The following is a 22,819-nucleotide window of genomic DNA, read 5'->3' on the forward strand; positions in this document are numbered from 1 at the left end:
AAAGGGAGTGGTGGTAGTTGTATAGGTGGTCGCCTTTTCCAGATATCGGCATAAAGGTGGACCATGGGTGAATCTAGAATGTGTTTGTACGATATGGGTATCAAATTAAAGGTATTAATGAGGGTTTTAAAAGGGAGTGTTGGTAGTTGTATAGGTGGTCGCCTTTTCGAGATATCGCCATAAAGGTGGACCAGGTGTGCCTCTAGAATGTGTTTGTACGATATGGGTATCAAATTAAAGATATTAATGAGGGTTTTAAAAGGGAATGGTGGTAGTTGTATAGGTGGTCGCCTTTTCCAGATATCGGCATAAAGGTGGACCATGGGTGAATCTAGAATGTGTTTGTACGACATGGGTATCAAATAAAAGGTGTTAATGAGTATTTTAAAAGGGAGTGTTCCTTAGTTCCATAGGTGGACGCCGTTTCGAGATATCGCCATAAAGGTGGACCAGGGGTGACCCTAGAATTTGTTTGTACGATATGGGTATCAAATAAAAGGTGTTAATGAGTATTTTAAAAGGGAGTGTTCCTTAGTTCCATAGGTGAACGTCGTTTCGAGATATCGCCATAAAGGTGGACCAGGGGTGACCCTAGAATTTGTTTGTACGATATGGGTATCAAATAAAAGGTGTTAATGAGTATTTTAAAAGGGAGTGTTCCTTAGTTCCATAGGTGGACGCCGTTTCGAGATATCGCCATAAAGGTGGACCAGGGGTGACCCTAGAATTTGTTTGTACGATATGGTTATCAAATAAAAGGTGTTAATGAGTATTTTAAAAGGGAGTGTTCCTTAGTTCCATAGGTGAACGTCGTTTCGAGATATCGCCATAAAGGTGGACCAGGGGTGACCCTAGAATTTGTTTGTACGATATGGGTATCAAATAAAAGGTGTAATGAGTATTTTAAAAAGGAGTGTTCCTTAGTTCCACAGGTGGACGCCGTTTCGAGATATCGGCATAAAGGTGGACCAGGGGTGACTCTAGAATGCGTTTGTACAATATGGGTATCAAACGAAAGGTGTTAATGAGTATTTTAAAAGGGAGTGGGCCTTAGTTCTATAGGTGGACGCCTTTTAGAGATATCGCCATAAAGGTGGACCATGGGTGAATCTAGAATGTGTTTGTACGATATGGGTATCAAATTAAAGATATTAATGAGGGTTTTAAAAGGGAGTGGTGGTAGTTGTATAGGTGGTTGCCTTTTCCAGATATCGGCATAAAGGTGGACCATGGGTGAATCTAGAATTTGTTTGTACGATATGGGTATCAAATAAAAGGTGTTAATGAGTATTTTAAAAGGGAGTGTTCCTTAGTTCCATAGGTGAACGTCGTTTCGAGATATCGCCATAAAGGTGGACCAGGGGTGACCCTAGAATTTGTTTGTACGATATGGTTATCAAATAAAAGGTGTTAATGAGTATTTTAAAAGGGAGTGTTCCTTAGTTCTATAGGTGAACGTCGTTTCGAGATATCGCCATAAAGGTGGACCAGGGGTGACCCTAGAATTTGTTTGTACGATATGGGTATCAAATAAAAGGTGTTAATGAGTATTTTAAAAGGGAGTGTTCCTTAGTTCCATAGGTGGACGCCGTTTCGAGATATCGCCATAAAGGTGGACCAGGGGTGACCCTAGAATTTGTTTGTACGATATGGGTATCAAATAAAAGGTGTTAATGAGTATTTTAAAAGGGAGTGTTCCTTAGTTCCATAGGTGAACGTCGTTTCGAGATATCGCCATAAAGGTGGACCAGGGGTGACCCTAGAATTTGTTTGTACGATATGGGTATCAAATAAAAGGTGTTAATGAGTATTTTAAAAGGGAGTGTTCCTTAGTTCCATAGGTGGACGCCGTTTCGAGATATCGCCATAAAGGTGGACCAGGGGTGACCCTAGAATTTGTTTGTACGATATGGGTATCAAATAAAAGGTGTTAATGAGTATTTTAAAAGGGAGTGTTCCTTAGTTCCACAGGTGGACGCCGTTTCGAAATATCGGCATAAAGGTGGACCAGGGGTGACTCTAGAATGCGTTTGTACAATATGGGTATCAAACGAAAGGTGTTAATGAGTATTTGAAAACGGAGTGGGCCTTAGTTCTATAGGTGGACGCCTTTTCGAGATATCGCCATAAAGGTGGACCATGGGTGAATCTAGAATGTGTTTGTACGATATGGGTATCAAATTAAAGGTATTAATGAGGGTTTTAAAAGGGAGTGTTGATAGTTGTATAGGTGGTCGCCTTTTCGAGATATCGCCATAAAGGTGGACCAGGGGTGAATCTAGAATATGTTTGTACAATATGGGTATCAAACGAAAGGTGTTAACGAGTATTTTAAAAGGGCGTGGGGCTTAGTTCTATAGGTTAACGCCTTTTCGAGATATCGCCATAAAGGTGGACCAGGTGTGCCTCTAGAATGTGTTTGTACGATATGGGTATCAAATTAAAGGTATTAATGAGCGTTTTAAAAGGGAGTGGTGGTAGATGTATAGGTGGTCGCCTTTTTGAGATATCGGCATAAAGGTGGACCAGGGGTGACTCTAGAATGCGTTTGTACAATATGTGTATCAAACGATAGGTGTTAATGAGTATTTTAAAAGGGAATGGGCCTTAGTTCTATAGGTGGACGCCTTTTCGAGATATCGCCATAAAGGTGGACCATGGGTGAATCTAGAAAGTGTTTGTACGATATGGGTATCAAATTAAAGGTGTTAATGAGTATTTTAAAAGGGAGTGTTCCTTAGTTCCATAGGTGGACGCCGTTTCGAAATATCGCCATAAAGGTGGACCAGGGGTGACCCTAGAATTTGTTTGTACGATATGGGTATCAAATAAAAGGTGTTAATGAGTATTTTAAAAGGGAGTGTTCCTTAGTTCCATAGGTGGACGCCGTTTCGAGATATCGCCATAAAGGTGGACCAGGGGTGACCCTAGAATTTGTTTGTACGATATGGGTATCAAATAAAAGGTGTTAATGAGTATTTTAAAAGGGAGTGTTCCTTAGTTCCACAGGTGGACGACGTTTCGAGATATCGCCATAAAGGTGGACCAGGGGTGACTCTAGAATGCGTTTGTACAATATGCGTATCAAACGAAAGGTGTTAATGAGTATTTTAAAAGGGAGTGGGCCTTAGTTCTATAGGTGGACGCCTTTTCGAGATATCGCCATAAAGGTGGGCCATGGGTGAATCTAGAATGTGTTTGTACGATATGTGTACCAAATTAAAGGTATTAATGAAGGTTTTAAAAGGGAGTGTTGGTAGTTGTATAGGTGGTCGCCTTTTCGAGATATCGGCATAAAGGTGGACCAGGGGTGACTCTAGAATTTGTTTGTACGATATGGCTATCAAATAAAAGGTGTTAATGAGTATTTTAAAAGGGAGTGTTCCTTAGTTCCATAGGTGGACGCCGTTTCGACATATCGCCATAAAGGTGGACCAGGGGTGATCCTAGAATTTGCTTGTACGATATGGGTATCAAATGAAAGGGTTTAATGAGCATTTTAACAGGGAGTGGGCCTTATTTCTATAGGTGGACGTCTTTTCGAGATATCGCCATAAAGGTGGACCCGGGGTGACTCTAGAATGTGTTTGTACGATATCGGTATCAAATTAAAGGTATTAATGAGGGTTTTAAAAGGGAGTGGTGGTAGTTGTATATGTGAAGGCGTTTTCCAGATATCGACCAAAATGTGGACCAGGGTGACCCAGAACATCATCTGTTGGATACCGCTAATTTATTTATATATATAATTCCACGAACAGTATTCCTGCCAAGATTTCAAGGGTTTTTTATTTCGCCCTGCATAACTTTTGTCATTTTCTTCTACTTAATATGGTAGCTGTCACACCCATTTTCCAAAGTTTTTTTATAAAGTTATATTTTGCGTCAATAAACCAATCCAAATACCATGTTTCATCCCTTTTTTCGTATTTGGTATAGAATTATGGAATTTTTTTCGTTTTTGGTAATTTTCAATATCGAAAAAGTGGGCGTGGTCATAGTCGGATTTCGGCCATTTTTTATACCAATTCAAAGTGAGTCCAGATAAGTACGTGAACTGAGTTTAGTAAAGATATATCGATTTTTGATCAAGTTATCGTGTTAACGGCCATGCGGAAGGACAGACGGACGACCGTGTATAAAAACTGGGCGTGGCTTCAACCGATTTCGCCCATTTTCACAGAAAGCAGTTAGCGTCACAAAATCTATGCCCCTACCAAATTTCAAAAGGATTGGTAAATTTTTGTTCGACTTATGGCATTAAAAGTATCCAAGACAAATGAAATGAAAAAGGGCGGAGCCACGCCAATTTTGAAATTTTCTTTTATTTTTGTATTTTGTTGCACCATATCATTACTGGAGTTGAATGTTGACATAATTTACTTATATACTGTAAAGATATTAAATTTTTTGTTAAAATTTTACTTTAAAAAAATTTTTTTTAAAGTGGGCGTGGTCCTTCTCCGATTTAGCTAATTTTTATTAAGCGTACATATAGTAATAGGAGTAACGTTCCTGCCAATCTTCATCATGATATCTTCAACGACTGCCAAATTACAGCTTGCAAAAGTTTTAAATTACCTTCTTTTAAAAGTGGGCGGTGCCACGCCCATTGTCCAAAATTTTACTAATTTTCAATTCTGCGTCATAAGTTCAACTCACCTACCAAATTTCATCGCTGTATCTGTCTTCGGTTTTTCGAAATTTCTATATCGAAAAAGTGGGCGTGGTTATAGTCCGATATTATTCATTTTAAATAGTGATCTGAGATGAGTGCTCAGGAACCTACATCCAAATTTCATCAAGATACCTCAAAATTTACTCAAGTTATCGTGTTAACGGACGGACGGACGGACGGACATGGCTAAATCAAATTTTTTTTTCGATCCTGATGATTTTGGTATATGGAAGTCTATATCTATCTCGATTCCTTTATACCTGTACAACCAACCGTTATGCAATCAAACTTAATATACTCTGTGAGCTCTGCTCAACTGAGTATAAAAAGTATATTGTCTTGGCTGAAGAATTTGAAGTGAGTTTTGCGCCATGAGCCGAGTTTAGAAGTTTTTAACTCCTTCAAGTGTCTATACCCATATTACAAATACTTATTAATGAATGTTGCAATTTCATATGGGATTGAACAAAACATCGAACTCGCGTCTACATGGCATCAAAATAGGAAAATTTAGTCAAAAGAATTGATTATCCATCTCAAAGCCTTGAATCTAGGCCCTGATGCAAATATAATAACCATCGTTTGATTAGTAATGAAGATGTTGATTATGTCAAAAAGGACGAGATTCCGAGCGCCGGAGTGCGGGCTGCAGCAAGTTTAATTTACATATGTATAAACAATATGGTAATTCACGAGTACTGTTGTCGGAATGGGCATGATTCCGAGCAACACTGGGTCATAAAAGGAAGCAGAAGTCCACTGATGATTGGTCGACTCGTATTACATTCTCCCTCTCTTTGTTATTCTTTATATGTTAGCATCCGTATAATTAGCCTTTGGTATTTTTAAAGTTTTCTGTGTTTACAATTATTTATAATGTTTCAGAATGGTCGTGATTCAGAACAGCAGACTACCTCTACAAAACTGCAATTAGGACTGCGATGCCTAAGAGGTTGCAAATGATGTGTTCCCAAGCCACCCATCCGAATTATTGTTTTTAATTATTCGAGACACACGCCGCGAAAAGTTTCATGAAATTCAAGATTAGATCTACTTATGTACATATGTAAACATATATTATTATTATTATTATTATTATTATTCTTTATTCGGTCTATGATAACAATATCTTACAGACTAGAAATGTACAAGAAATTACTTACTGACTAAATTGGCTGGAATTGAGTACTAGGAATAAAATGAAGTAATCTTGTCGACGACTGGGATCTCGGCATTGCGAAATCGAGATCTAGCGATTTTTAAATATTGTTAATTTCACTGACAGCCCTAGTAATTGGCACGAAATAGTGGTAATTAGATTTAACTGTAGTAAGATGGAAAGGGTAGTGGGAACGTAGGATGCGATTTGGGACATTGAAGCAAAGTTGATCGAGCAGATTCACGCAATCAATTAAGCCATTAACAATGTCGAAAATGAACATTATCGAATGAATTGTGCGCCTACTAGAGAGAGATTTGAAGTTTATGAGCAAACACCGTGCAGTATAGGATGGAAAGGGATCGACGAAATGAAGTGGATAGAGAGCAAAGCAAATGAGAACTATATAAAGGCTTTAGAGAAATCGGTGTAAATGGTATCCACCTGAGATCCACTCTTAAAGGCCGACAAACAGTACTCTGAAAAACCGCAAGATTGGTTACGGTGGAACGAGCACAGACAACACCATGTTGGTTGGGATCAATAATTTCTTTAACTGCGAAGAATAACTTATCTTGTACAACCTTTTCAAAAAGTTTTGAGAAGGTGGTTAATTTTGAGATTGGACGGTAATTTCTGACATCATTCTTGTTACCAGATTTGTGGATGGGTGTAATAGAGCTCACCTTCCATTTGTCGATGAAAATACCGGAGGAAAGGGAAAGGTTAATTATCTGAGATAAAGGGACAGCTAGGGATGAGCAGCATTTTTTAAGGAAAAAAGACGTGAGGCCATGGGGATCATTTTTATAAAACAGTTTTAAAGCAGAGATACCATTCTGTATATCCAAGTCAGTGATGCAAAGTGCTCCAAAATCAACGCAATGCGAACAAAGATAATCACCGTAATAATTATAAGTGCCAACGCCAGCATCATTTACAAAATTGGACTTGAAAAAATCAGCGAAGAGAGTTACGCTGTCATGCAGAGAAGAGGTGGAGTCATACAGCTAGGAATATTCGAGCATCCTTTCTTAGAACGGATGAAGTTCCAGAATGCTTTGGGATTGGACTTTAACTCATCCTCGTACCGAGATATATAATTGTTATAGAGAGTTTTATCAAGTTCATTGAATTCTTTACTAAGGCTGATATACTTTTCTCTGAAGCTAAAATCGTTTGTTGGCATGAAAAGTTTATAATATTTATTTCGTTTGTTCTTCAGTCTTTTAAGCCTTCTCGTATACCAAGGTAACTTATGTCTCCGAGGAGGGATCAGATTTAGGTTAGAGTTTAAGACCAAGTAAATTTGTTCAAGAAACATCTCATAGCACTCAGCAACATTACGCGAAAGAAAAATAGAGCTCCAATCAATTTCGTTGAAGATTGCATTTAAAGAACCGTAATCAGCATTTCTGAAGTTTAAAGACTGGGAATCGAATGTACTTGAAATTTTCTAAGAATAATAACTTAATAACTAGGCTATTATATAATTACTGGGATACCCCGCCACATGTTATAGTAAACGCTTCAAGACAACGAAATTCAAAATATTTATCTTTAAGGTTGTGTCAATGAATAGTACCATGTAGGGAAATTTACTGCCTATTTCATAATTTGGTATAAGGGTTACTATTTTTTAAAGTTAAGAAATATAGTTCATAAATTTTAATATTGGTTTTATTATTTTACGTATTTTCATTATGATGCAGTTGGCAGTTTCCGTTTTTATACCTTTCATGTAAATTACATGGTTCAAATCTCAAAATTGTAAATCCTTAAAGAAGAAGAAATAACGATACCAAAATAATCAGAATGCAGACCGTCTGTCTGTCTTCTTGATTGCAAGCTTGACTCTCAAGTTTTGAGATATCGTGATGAAATTTGCTGAGCGGGTATATTTTGGTGTCTAATTAGACAATTGTCGGAACTGACTGGATCGAACCACTGTAGCATATGTATATCCCTCATATAACCTAATTTTTGGATAAGCTTTTAGTCATTTCTGCTCCATTTTAACAGCTAGAAGCTTCAAATTTCGCCAAATGATTAAAAATGTATATAGCATATACTGTTGTCTGAAAAAATCGCTGGGATCGTCGTATATATATAGAAAACCATCGTCAAAGCTATCTCACGTAGGCAACAAGAACCGTGAAACTTTGTGTGTCGATTACCAAGCAATTATTTTTCTAAAATGTATATTACATATCTTATACAGCTGACGGTTCGTATATTACGAATGGGATAAGATTGTTTCTCAACTCTATTCAGGAAAAGTATGAGGTCTTCGTCGAAAACAGTCCCGTCCTTTTTTTATAACTTTTCTAATTCCCTGAGGGAAGCACGTGCATACATGTAGATAATAGCATTTAAAATTTACATATATAAGTATGTCTATATGGTTTCAGAATGTATTCAATGTTTGTTTACATTTGGGGGTGGCCTGATATTTTTTCCCAACAAGTGTTCTTTTGTCATGACTTATGAGTCATTGAAATCATATTGAAGGTAAATCAACACGTAATTGAATGCCGTTATATGAATCATTGAAATTGATAAGAAAGTGAAAAATGTTAATGGTGTTATGAGCTATATGTATGACATATGTACATTTGTATGGAACTGCACAATTGGCGAAATATTTAGTGATATGTATTTTTCACGAATAACCAAGGATTTTATTTCGAAATTTCCAACTTGAATTGACTCAGCTTCCACGAATTCGAGCAATTTAAAAAAGAAGTTTCTTATCTCTTGAGTTAATTTTTCACTACAAAGTAAATTGACGGAAAGCAGTTTGTCACATGTGAAGGATTAGGTAAATTACCACGTTACCAATGTTTTTGCTTAGTTCTCTACCAACTTCTTTAAATTCCGAAAAGTAGGCTTACGTTTCTGGGCAAACAATCGATAATTACGGAAAAATTTGTAGAGCACCGCTTCCAAGCAAGAGCGAAATGATTTAGTTATAGCTACGTATGATCATTTATGACTAATATATTAAATTATTTCTTGTTGTCTCAATTGGAATGTAAAAACAATAATGGCAATCTATGAGACTTGTAGGAGTCAATAAGAAATATTTTCTGAATGCTAAAGGTGAAAAATCCAGTCTTATATTACATACAAAATATCGGACGACTATCGCAAAAAAAAATTGCATTCATTTCTGACTCCTAATTGTGCTCAAAATGATCAAAAGTACTCTAATTTAGAACTCATTTTTGACTCCAAATGTTTGCTAGGTTATGACATTTTTAAAAATTCAGTGGTAAGTTATATATCACTATTAGAGCTTCCATCGAGCCTGAGTTAAACTCAGAAATACATACATTGTAGGTGGCATGGATAGTTTATCATGCAAGCTTCGCCTGTTGCAGCTTATAGTTTTAAGACATTCTGATCAGGAAGCAAAACGAAAAGGCTTAAAGTGTGAGCGAAGAATGAAAAGAACCCGCCACTTTGATTTGATTAGCCGATTTTGCAAAAAAAGTCTTCTTTTGGCGATAAAAGCTCAGTTATCGATAAGAAGGGTTGACAGATAGGCCTTGCAAGGCAACGACTAAAATTGCTTAGGTGATTAGCGCCAATTAGTGATGACGATGAAATAAAGAATTCAATTAGAGTGGTAAATTCCACCCCTTCAAACGGTAATACCAGGGTCAAAGGTGTAACATATAAGTTTTAGACCTGATTGAAGACAGTATTAAATTCAGATTTTACTATTAACACTCCAAAAATTCAAGTTGTTGACCCCGATTGAGACGTCTAAAGCGTGTTGGGCAGAGGTAAAAGTTCAGATTACCCTCAGAAAACTCTAAGATTTAAATCTTTTGTTTTACTATCAAATAATCAATTGATTATACTTTATTCAAGGTATCACTTAAAGCGTTTGTTTCTGATTCGATTGGGTTCATGTGAACCTTTATAGGGTATTCAGAGCTTTGATCCCTTAACCGCCTCCTTTCGGCACTAAAACTGATATGGTACCGGAATTTAAAAAATCGTTCACATACCTTTCTATGGACCGCCCTAATGTACATTCTCAATTGATAGATTAGTAGCTAATTTCAAGGTAAGTATCACAAATTCAATAAATTTCTTAATAAATACCAAACACTTTTCGTTATACTCTGGATAGGAAGGTCATTGTTCGCCATATGTTTGCTTTTGTTGATCGTATTTCACCTATCACTGGTGGCCTTAGCGTTAATTATGTCTTATATAATTTAAAGATAAAAGAAAGTGTGCATTTATTCAGCGCCGAACGGCCTTAATATTCGCACAAGCAGAGAAGCAGAGAAGCTTGGCCTAAAATCTCTTCGGAGGTTATCGGGCATTGTATTTATTTTTTATTTTTAAAGCAAAACCTTCGAATATGCGCAATGAACCCAATCGCAGCAACTTTTGCAGATAAATACTAAATCGGTCGCTGGATGTCGCTGGTAACTGTTGAACGAATAGAAAAGTTTGAGTGAAAGTATCGTAAATGACATTGCTTGTGCGTTTGGTTGCATTTGTTGTTGTACTCTAGCAATTTTGGCCGCATAGGCCCGTAAGGCCATGCAAATGAGAAGCAAACGGCGCAGTGGAGCTTCTTAACGTATGAAAATAGTTTTATTGTCAACTAAAGGTTCGTTCACACGTCTGTCCCTGTGAACCAGTAACGCCAAGTGTGGTAGAGTTAAAAGGTTAAAACAAACTTAAACTATGGGAGAAAATACGTATACATATTTTCTGATAACACAGTAGGCCATCAGCTAAGCTAGTTCATAATCAAGTGATTCTAAACATAAATGTGTGTATGGATGTGTGTGTACTGTTACATTATTTATTGTTTTAGCAAAATTAGTTGTACAAAGCAATCAAACCAAATTATGATGTCGCATTGCAAATGTAACAACTTTCGAACTAGCAATCGAACTTAAAATTATTGATATACGTATTGGGATATCTCACAAAAAACACTCCAACTATGCTTTGTTTAATTTTTTTTTTTAGCTGAAATAGCATTTAAGAGGTACTAAAGGGGTTTTAGAAAATTATGTGCGAGAAAACGTCAGTAGTGGCGCTGTGCTCTCACAGAAAACGTTTGCGCAAAGAACGTTCAGGACCACGAAGGATAAAAAAGGATAGTAAACTCCTTGAAGTATGCTACAATTGTATGTGCCTTATTTTATTTGTATGTTCTGAACAAACATTGCCGGTACGATAGTTTAGCGCCTAATCATTAATAAACCTTTGTAGGAAACAAAGAATTAATACGAGGAAATATAGGTAGCATTTTTTAAGGCGCAAATTTCCTTTTTTATTTTTTATCCAAGATCTCTCCGAGAGCTAAGAGGTTAAAGTATTCCACAGAATTATCCCGCGTGAAATTCAACTATAAGATCAGCCTTACTTGACTATTTCACTCCTAAATTATTTTAAAACTTTTTCCACTTATTCAAAAGTCAACTTTGGCAAAATAATACAAATTAAAAATTACCATAGTCAGGACATTTGACAAAATAATGAAAAACGGATTTGAAATCTAACCTTATGGCTCCCTCTGGAAGTTTAACTCAAATATTGCACAGTTTAATTGTTTTGAAATGTTTTAAATAAAATAAAAGTATATTCAACTTGATTTTCAGTTCACGCCACTCCCTCTCGACGGTATATATTTCTTGTCATTTTCGAGCATTTTGGGTATTTTCCTTCAAACATCATTTGCTTTAAAAAAATGCGCTGATAAAAAATATTTCAAGAAAATAGTTTTGATAAGAATGGACATTTGTGGTATCTTAAGAAAACCAACCAAAAATACAAAGATATTTATGTATGTACTGTCGAAAGATATAAAATAGTAACCCAATTACTTGACACATTTTAGCAATATAACAAACTCGTGCGTGCATTTCTTTTGAGTATACAAATAAATTTGAACACAGAAAAAAAACAAAAAAAAAACAAAACAAAATCGACACGTACTATATATGACGTACACCCAGTATAAGGCATGTGGCGAAACCCACACAAAAACTAACACAAATACTTAATTACATAGATAGTTCTAATACCTCAAGATCACAAAAGATACGTATGTAGATTAGAGTGGTCTTAAAAATTTGTTTTCCACAAAAAGACTGTACCGCCCCCAAAATTTATTCCTTTGTATGTAAGTAATAAATATCACAACTCCTGGACAGATTACACCAGCTTAAGGCGTGGCACATTCCCCTTGAAAATGCCCAAAATTATTTTTTTTTTAAATATGCTGTTTTACTTAACGTGAATTTATAGCAAGAAAATGAAAAAGGAAAACAATTTTTGGAAATGGGCGTGGCACTTCCCATTTTTCAATCAAGCATTTTCGTAATTTACTTTCAAAATAGCCATTTATGGAAGAACAATTGAACTATTGTTAAGAAAGTCTATATCCTTATTTTTTATAAATATGAATATTTCTAATGAAATCAGCCTAAATACATTTAATAAACACCCCCTTTTGACAAGACTTAGTGTCAAAAAACTGGAACTAAATGAACTGTACTACAGTCCTCTACTTGTACTTAATTGGCGCTCAACCGTATAAAGGGTTATATCCGTCCAACAAGGCGCGCCAATCGCTTCTACGCTCCACCAACTGGCGCCAATTGATCACAACAAGGGAGTTTTAATCGTTTTCCATCTGGTCCCTCCAGCGGGGTGGGGGCCGCCCTCTTCCTCTGCTTTCATAGGCGGGTTCCGTTAAAAATATTTTCTTGGTCGGAGCATAATTAAATCTTTTTCGGTACTCGACATCACCAACGCGTAGAGGTTCGTAAATTTCGAAGAACTTTTCTCTCGAACACTCCCAAAGCCGCTTCATCTGATGTTGTAATGATTCATGCTTCTGCACCATATAGCAAGACGAGTATGATAAGTGACTTGTAGAGCATGATTGTCGTTTGCAGAGAGAACTTTTCTTTTCAATTGCGTACCTTTTCCAAAGTAGCATTTATTAGTAAGAGTGATTCTTCGCTGGATTTCAGAGCGTTGCTTGCTTGCGTTAATGCTGGTTCCCAAATAAACAAAGCCTTTTACTATTTCGAAATTATGGCTGCCAATATGGCTATCGAAAATAGCAAAAAACCCGATCTAGGAATTTTCAATGGAAATGTGTCACGCCTTAACCTTAAGTTATCTGCCCAAGAGTTTGGAAAGTAGTTACCTACATAAAAAGGAATAATTTGAGGGGGCGGTAGCGCTTTTTCATAAACTTTTATTTTTTCCATACAAAATATGTCCAGTCTAATGTAGATAATACGATAACAAAAGTTGTTTATAAACATTAATTTATATTTAACTAGCTCTATCCGGCGCGCGTTGCTACGCTAACAACTAAAATAAATTTAAGAAAAATAATTTTAAAGAAAAATCAGAACACAAATACTCAATTCATTTTAAACCATTTTATTGATTTTGCTTATTTCTAAAAAATTATAAAGTTTAGTTTCAATTCGATGTTTATTGAAGTGCTGTGGGATACACAATATTTTTTGTTTTTCCATCTGGTGCGTAGACGAATAAATCAGAAGGTTTTCTGACAGGTGAGCAAGCCACATAGAGCTGTCCATATGAGAAGCATGGATTATCCAAATTTAATCCATACTTGTAAGGATTGTCCTTGTGCTTTGTTAATAGTCATTGCGAAAGCGAGTCGCACCAGGAACTGTACACGTTTGAATTCGAATGGCATATTTGTCGGGATCACCTTTGAAATTTCCAGTGAAAATTGTTGCCTCGATAACATTGTGCATCATTTTCTTGACTGAGAGTCTGGTGCCGTTGCAAAGTCGTGGTGGATTTATGTGTCGAAGAAGAATGATGGGTACACCAATTTTTAATGTAAGAAAGTGCGGTGACATGCCTGGCAAATCAAGCGAATTCAAGAATCCCGTTGGAAAGTTGACAACCTCGTGTTGATTCACCACAGTATCGAGCCACTGATGGTTTTTGTAGTTTTGTGCAATGTTTGGGAAAACTTTTTGCACCAAGTCGTCGATGCTTTCTGTGATCTTACAGAAGTTTGCTGGTAGGGTGATACATTGTGTAGATGCATCAATTTCCATTCGCCCATTTCCAATATCCATTTATTGTTTTGAAAAATTTCCAGCCCATGCATCCCTTGTAGTTGTACACGCATGTTAGTTTTCGAAGTCAATTTCTGTAAATGACGCCTAAGAAGTGATGATTTAAGACATGCATTAAGTTCATCAGCGGGTGTTGAACGTGGTATAATGGGCAGTGTTTGTCGAAAATCCGTCTGTTTCCTCTCAAATCTCGCAGTGTACGATCAAGCGCTTCAAATGCTTTCTTGTGAGACATTGTACATTCATCCCATATGATAATTTGCACCTTTGGAGTACTTTTCCCATTCCAGAGTTTTTGCTGATGTTGCATGTTGGTGCCTCAGTGTTTTGCAAATTCAACGGCAGTTTCAATGCTGAATGCGCTGTTCGGCCACCATCCAAAAGAGTTGCCACAATCCCAGATGATGCAATAGCCAGTGCAATATTATTTTGTGATCGTATGGTTGCCAAAATTAGTGAAAGAAGAAAGGTCTTGCCTGTACCACCGGGCGCATCTATGAAAAACAGTCCACCGCTTTGTTCTGTGATTGCACGCAAAATTCTGTCATATGCAATGCGTTGATCTGGAATCAACTTTGGAAGATTTGTCCTAACGAATGTCCCCAGTTCGTCAGAATCATAGTGTGTTTCTCGTTTCAAATCACGATCGAAAAGGTTGTTTGCAGGTCGGTTTGAAGCAGGCATTCCCAGTTGCACCAGTGTTTTGTTAGCGATTGTCAAACATATGTCTTCAATCAAAATCAATGCCTCATTATACACGTTTTGTGTGAATTGAATGTCCGGATTTTGATTCGCAGCGCGCAAACGATTTAGAATATCATCACTCATGTTGTCCTTGTATTTTTCCCAAAGATCTTTTGGATTAGATGGGAAGCAGGTTGTCAATATTATGGCAAATAGCGTGCGTATTTGCTGTGGTCGAGCAGTATGCGATGCATCAGCTAGTGAAGTGTTCTAATGTGCATCATTCTCAAGAAGATTTAATTCCTGGCAAGCTTGGCTATAAGTGGCGCAAAGCCGACCGTTGGCTGTTCTTTAGTGATGGACGATATGGCGATTTTGAGCTATCAGTGAAAATAGATATGGCTATTTTTGAATCGCGGCTATTTTTTATAGCTATAGCGATCGCTTTATTTTAACAAGCGATTCTATACAGAAGATATGATGGGCGATATAGCGATTTTGAGCTATCGGTGAATATAGATATGGCTATTTTTTATAGCTATGGCGATCGCTTTAACTTATCTTTAATAAGCGAATCTGAAATTATTTTTATACTTGGATAACAAAAAATGAATTTTAAGTTTATTTACCGGAGTAGATTGAATGTTATACATTCATTTAATTTAGTATACAGAATATATGAACCAAAATTGGAATAAAAAGAAAAAAATATGTACTTTTTATTGTAAACTGATGTAATGTGAAATTCTAATTTTCTGAGATGTTATGATATATATTATTAACTGGCTGACGACAATTTGTTCAGACTCGTATTACACTCAATGAGATGAAACTAGATGAAATAGATGTCTATGCATCTTTGTTTTATAAATTTTGCTAATTGAAAATGGTTTGATTTTTAAGATGAATCAACCCGAAATAAATCTGTATATGTAACACCATAAAAATATGATTTATTTACTATATTATACTACACCGATGTATTCAGGAATACTCCGTATGAATTTATTCTGAAAGTTGTATTTGGCTGCATAATATTTGAATAGTAAAGTGAATAAAGTTTTAATGAAAAATACAGAGAAAAAATATAGCAAATTCTTCAAACTATTATAAAAATATTCTTTAGCAGAAAATTAGCCACCCACTTCAGTGCCCTAGAAATTAACCGGAGAATTCAACCATATACAAACCATTTAACAAACTTGAATTGCATTCTCCCAAAAAACTTAAATTTTGAGTTAATCTGTTTACAATAAGACGAGTGATATATGTTTCTATAATTCTTTTATTTTTCCATCAAAAACACAAATTTTATAAAACTGTTAACGGCTACAGCCTAGAAGTATTAACTTATGAGTAACACATGCATTAGTTTCGGTATCGTTTTACAAGACGGTGCACCACCTAATTTTTATCGAAATTTAACAAAGGTCGTATCAAAAGACGCGTCTCGACCTCCGTTTTAAGAATCCGAAAGCGAAAATTCAATTTTTATTTCTGTCAAAAGATATATGCAAAAATCGGTTCAAATTTCCATGTGGTTGTAGTTTTTTGCACATTTGATGTACACACACACACACACTAATGCAGAAAGGTGTTCTGCGCGCATTTAGTTTTGATCCCGAAACTGGTGTCGGATCCACCCAGGGTAATCTTTTATAAGCGCGGCCGCAGGGCGCCAACGCAGAAAGGTGTTCTATATTTCGGAACCTCTAGGGGTAATTTTACGGTTTTTTGTAAATAACTTTCGACAGAAATAAAATTTTTGATTTCCGATTCTTAAAACGGAGGTCGAGACGCGTCTTTTGATACCACCTTTGATAATTTTCGATAAAAATTTGGTGGTGCACCGTCTTGTAAAACGTTGCCTATATTTTTTTTCCAATTTTCGAGAAAATTGTTCCTTTTTGTATCTAATAAACTTTTTTACTCAGTCGTAAAGTAAAGCACACAGATGAGTAGTAATGAACGATATTTCACTATCGATGATTGCATCGCCGCTATCACTATTAGTATTAGAATTTCACGCTGAAGGAAAATCGCCAATCGCTATAATTGCTATTGGCGATATTCTGCCAGAGGTGATTGTCATTCAAAAGAATCGAATGAAGGAAAATCGCCAATCACTGATATATTTGGATTGCAATAGCTATAGCTATTAGCGATTTGTAAATAGCGGCGATGCAATCGCCAATAGCGAAATATCGTTCCATCACTACTGTTCTTAAATCTTGGAAGGTTATTGGTCCACCTATATTGATCAACAGCAATCTTAGATAGAAACATTCTGTATTGTTCGGATGAACAGTGTACAGATGACCAAAGACATCACTGGAATATAAATTGGGATGTCCTTCAACTGCTTTACCTTGTTTGCGACGTTGAAATTTTTTAACCGATTCGGTACCTCAGGGTAAAGCAAAGTCTTAGCAAAAAGATCATCCTGGCACAATGAGTAAAACGCAGTTAAAGTTATTGCCGGTGGAACCAATGCTCTTGCACGTACATTATCTGCTGTAAAGTACACGCGCTATCCATTCTCGAGATGCACCGCCAAGTGTACTACTGTTGGATATCGTTCATGGATTGGAAATGATAAGATGCGCCATACTGCTTCATTGCTGCTTATGTAGCGTCCATGTTGGTATTGGTTGATTTCATCGAGCGGTGCAGCTACATTCCCTACTCCGAAGACTGCCATGTCGCTTCCTTTGTTGACATATTTGCGAATGTATTTGATCGACTTCACTGAATCTCAACATTAATGTGTGCTTTGAAGGTCTTTGAAAGCAATGGTGAATATGGCAAAATCCAACGATTATCTACTTCAGTATCAATGTTTCGTATTTTCACAACGGCAGATCGGCCACTTTCCTCAACTGATCGTCGACGATACAGTGGATATCCGTCATTGCCAGTGATGATATCAGAAACCAATTTTCTTGGGTATCGTTTCGTACATTTCCCATCAGACATACATGGTGAATTGTTGTTAAATGCGCCACATGGGCCATGGATCATACTTTTGGTGACGACGTCGAATAAGCCTGGATCAATGTGTTTATCTGGTATTTTTGCTGAGATGATTTGATCAATTTGATCTGGCATAATTTTGTTGATCAACCAAACCAAAATATGTGCTTGTGGCAATCCTCTTTTCTTCCATTCAATGGAATACATCCAGCAGCGTGTCTCTCCAAAAACATTATGTTTGATAATAACATCCATCAAACATAAAATTTTGTTTAAATACGCGTGCGGTAATGCCATGGCGGTCCGAAGATGTTTGCCCAACTAATAGAAGTTCTTTAATTTCATCCCATGTTGGATTGCATGTAAAGGTGACGAACAAATCTGGACAACCATATCCGCGAACGTATGTCATCGCATCTTGTGCGTATTCATTCATGTGCCGTGGACTCCCCGTGAATGTAAACGGTAATATGACCATTATTCCCAATTCGTTTGCATTGACGTTGCCATCATTAACGATTGCGTCACGTAAATGGATGTACTCTTCAGAACGCAACTCAGTTTGATTCAATCGAATATATAGGAGCCGTTCGGATTCAATATTCGCGTACATGTCGACGATATATTGATGGAACAATTGTATACATTTCAGAATGTGGTTTTCAGCGTTTTGATGAATCATCAATCGATACGAATAATAATTCATGGCACTGACCTTTTTATTCGTTTCCTCATCTGTTCGTGGATTTCTCATTTTGATGTTAAAATGACATCCATTGTTGATTCCCTGGATACTACGAATTATAACTGCTACAAAGTATTTGAATTTTGATTGTATCGACGTTTATTTCTATGAAATAAATACATTGTACATTTTAAATGAGAATTAAATTAAATTTCACGAGTTTTACTTACCGCGGTTCCGTCTCCATCGGCTTTGAATCAACGAATGCCGATGGAAAGAGAGCCGAGGTTTATGGAGTTGTCACTCTAAGAAGTGTGTACAATATTTGAAGCTCAACCGTCTAAATATGATTGACGCCGTGCTGTATTTAAGAATCATTCCCCGACACCCCATCCCCCGTGAGTCGTTCTGATTCACAACTTTCCAAGTGCAGAATGGCTAACTTAGATGCAGCACGTCGTATGATGCCTCCTCCAGCCATGCGTACATCAGCTTGTCGGACCACTCCATCTTTACCAGGGTACATGCGTTCCACCACGCCTCGACACCATTGCCTTCTTGATACGTTCGCGTCACACACGAAGACTACGTCACCTTCCTTTAGTGGTTCAGTGAGGTTGCACCATTTAGTACGACGAGTAAGTGTAGGGAAATATTCAGCAATCCACCTCTTCCAAAAATGGTCACGAAGTTGGCGGGCAATTTGCCACTGTTTACGCAGACTACAAATTTTTTCTGGTTCGGCGTAAGCGCTTGGCGTCTGTGCGGTGTTGGCGGTTCCAAGTAAGAAATGGTTTGGTGTAAGAGGCTCGTCTTGGTCGGCGGTGATAGGTAAATGGGTCAACGGCCTTGAATTCACAACATTTTCTGCTTCAATAAGGAAGCACTGAAGTGTGTGCTCCCTTGGTGCGACTTTCTTAAGAGTTTGGCGTAACACACGTTTTACGCTTTGAACCATACGTTCCCATATGCCCCCTTCTGACGGGTTGATAGGGCAATTGAAAAGCCATTCTACGCCTCTTGTTCCTAGCTCGTCCTGAACTCGGCCACAATCAAATACTTCTGAGAATCGTTTTGCTTCTTGGTTAGCGCCAACGAAATTTTTACCATTGTCAGTTCTTAGTCTAACTGGTACACCGCGCCTGTTAATAAAGTTCCGTATGGCCGTGATACATGCGTCTGTACTTAAATCAAATGCAATCTGCAGATGGACTGCTCTCACTGTGAGACATGTGAAGAGAGCCACCCAACGTTTCTCCTGGCGACGACCGATAGTGGCATTAACAGGGCCAAAATAATCCAAAACAGTATATGTGAATGGCCTGATGAAAGGCGTGAGACGATCCTCTGGCAACGGACCCATGTTTGGCGTAACGGGCATCGTTTTGCTTAGGCGACACATGAAACAATTGGCAATGACGCTTCGTAATGTTTGTCGTAAATGTGGAAACCAGAAACGACGGCGAATTTCACATACAGCGGCTTCCGTGTTTTGGTGCTTCATTTCGCAGTGATAATGAGCGCCAATTAGTTTTGTCAATGTATGATTTGGTGGGAGCATCACAGGCCGTCTTGCATCCAGGGGAAGCCAGCTAGCGTTGTCGATTCGACCCTTCACACGTAGGATTCCTTCATCATCTACGTATGGTGTCAGCTGAATTAGGCTGCTGTTGCGAGGAACCGCCTCATCGATCTCTAAATGTTTTAGTTCTACTGCGAATGTTTCTTGCTGGGCGCGACGGAAAGGAAGACGTCTTGCAGCGTCAAGCTCTGTCGATGTTAGACCATATGCGGATACGTTACCATATTGACGGCGGCACTTATTGACAAACCGTAGCATCCAACCAGTGGCTCTGACGAGTCTATTTAAAGAAAAAAAACGATCAAAATCGAAAAATGTGTTACTTAGAATGACCATAGCCAATTTCGGACGCAGCTCTTCCACTTATGGGATACGGTCACCGTCGATAGTTTGACGTGGCTATGTCGACTCTTCGGCACGCAAAAATTGAGGCCCACAAAACCAGCGTTGAGTAGAACAATATTTAAGTTTACCACATGCACGAGTTGCTTCATCCGCGACGTTTTCTATGGTTGGCACCCACTTCCAGCTTGATGTTTCAGTGGCGGCTAAGACTTCGGCCACACGGTGGGCTGCAAAAGGTTTATAACGCCGATGTTCGCTGTTAATCCAGTTTAGTACGGTTTTAGAATCGGTCCATAGCGTGAAATTACAACAGCTGACAGAATGCAACAGCAGCCGGAAGTTCCAAGCGTGGGATTGTTAATGGCTTCAGTGGTGCGGTCCTTGCCTTTGAGCAGATAAAGGCAACCTCGACTTCTCCATGGGAATTTGTGGTGCGCCAATATGCTACGGCTGCGAAGGCGTCCTCGCTGGCGTCCACGAAAACATGAAGTTGGAATTGCTGTGGCACACCATTTCGGAAATAATGCCGTGGAATCTTTATTACCATCACGTCAGGAATAATTTGACGCCAGCGTTCCCATGCAGCAGCTATATCATCCGGCAACGGGGCATCCCAGTGTAACTGTTGTCTCCACACTTCGCGCATGATCAGTTTAGCAGCGATTGTGATATGGCTCAGGAACCCAAGGGGATCAAATATAGACATAATTATACTCAATAATTCCCTTTTTGAAGGGCGTCGCTCGCCGCATACTACTCTTTCGTCTACGTTGTTGAACTTTAATTGAAATAAAAAGTCATCAGTTGAGGGTCGCCAAACCATCCCTAAGACCTTTTCTGTGGGCGTTCCATTCTGCTTAACAATTGGGATTGTGGCTTCCACGCCATCAAGGGCTGCGAGTACTTCTAGCGAATTTAATGTGAAGTTTCGTAGTTCAAACCCAGCACTACGGTGAATGTCTCTTACTCTTCGTGATACGGAAATGGCTTCTTCTATGTTGCCGAAGCTGTCCACAAAGTCGTCTACGTAATGTTACTCCAGGATTGCCTTCACAGCTCGAGCGGAATTGTTGGAGTGCTCCAGAGCATTCAGCGTTTTGATGTACTGTGCAGCGCAAGGCGAACATGCTGCTCCAAATGTCATCGCTTTCATCTCATAGACGTCTGGATTTCTGGAGGCATCGCCATCGCGCTATAAAAACCTTTGGGCGCATCTGTCCTCCTCTCGAATCATAATCTGATGGAACATTTCCTTGATGTCCCCACACACGGCTATGGCTCCTTCACGGAAATGAAATAGAACGGTTGGTATCGCTTGATAACATTGAGGCCCCTTCAGAAGCTGCGAGTTAAGGGACATGCCCTGTATTTCTGCGGCGGCGTCGAAGACGAGACGAAGTTTAGCTGGTTTATTTGGATTGACCACTCCAAAGTGTGGCAAGTACCACGTCTTATTATTTGTTCTTGTGGCTTCGTCGGACGTCAACTTTCGCGAGATATGAGGCAATGATATTTTTCTATGCGTCGGCGAAAGTGTCATGACGCAACATTTTTTTTCTGTGCTTGTTAATCGTTTCTTGGCCAAATCGTAGCTATCCGGCATTTTAATGTAGTCTTGCTTCCACAACAAACCCGTTTCAAACCACCCATTCACTCGGCGCGTTGTTGCACCTAGAATAGTTCTTGCGCGCAAGTTAGCTGCACTTTCAATTACTGGTGCTGCCTTCACTCCAATGATATCTGTTTCAAAGTATTCTGCAATCATGTCGTGCGTCGTTTGATGTGATATAGGTGTCGTAAGTAAAAATATCTGCGCTCTCACAGCAATCTCCGTGCTTGGTCCAAAGACTGTCCAACCAAGTTCAGTATTAGCGGTATACGGCCCAGTGCAATTTACTTTTATTATTTCGGAAGGTAAACCCAAGTGGCAGTGGTCAAGTCCTATCAAGAGCTTTGGCACTGCTCCATTATATGGTTCCAGTGGTAATTTCCTCGTACCACTAGCAGAGTACAATAAGTCGGCCTCCTTCAGCGTTTGCGCAGGAAGGTTTAAATTTAACACGCTGTAAACGTTAGACAATTTGTGTTTATTTTTCTTACCAATTCCACTGACGAAAGGGTCTACCACTACACTTGGCTCCTGAGCCACCTTCCCTCCGAACCATTGTACGTTTAGGTTGTGCTTCTCACCTTGCAAACCTAGTTCCTTATAGAGGTCGTTATCAATTAGCGTGACGGCTGATCCTTCATCCAACAATGCGAAGGTATCGATGGACTTTCTTTGAACATGCAATGTTACCGGTAATATGCGAAACAATAGCTTTCGTTCACCTTTAGTGTCAGAACATCTCAAAATAGGTTTGTTTTGAGTAACCGCTTGCTCCCCGGTTTGCGCAGTGGAGGGGGTCTTCGGTGGCGTTTGAGTTTGATCGTTGTCGTGGAGCATTCTATGGTGCATCCTTTGGCATCCATCAATATGACATGCTTTACGGCGACGACACTCCCGAGTTGTGTGCCCTCGATTTCAATTGTAGCGATTGTGACTCATCCGGTTCATGAGACTGCTGCTACTCGTTAAAGCTTTCGTTTTGCT

This window comes from Eurosta solidaginis, chromosome 2, assembly GCF_040869045.1.
Source record: "Eurosta solidaginis isolate ZX-2024a chromosome 2, ASM4086904v1, whole genome shotgun sequence".
NCBI classification, from domain to species: domain Eukaryota; kingdom Metazoa; phylum Arthropoda; class Insecta; order Diptera; family Tephritidae; genus Eurosta; species Eurosta solidaginis.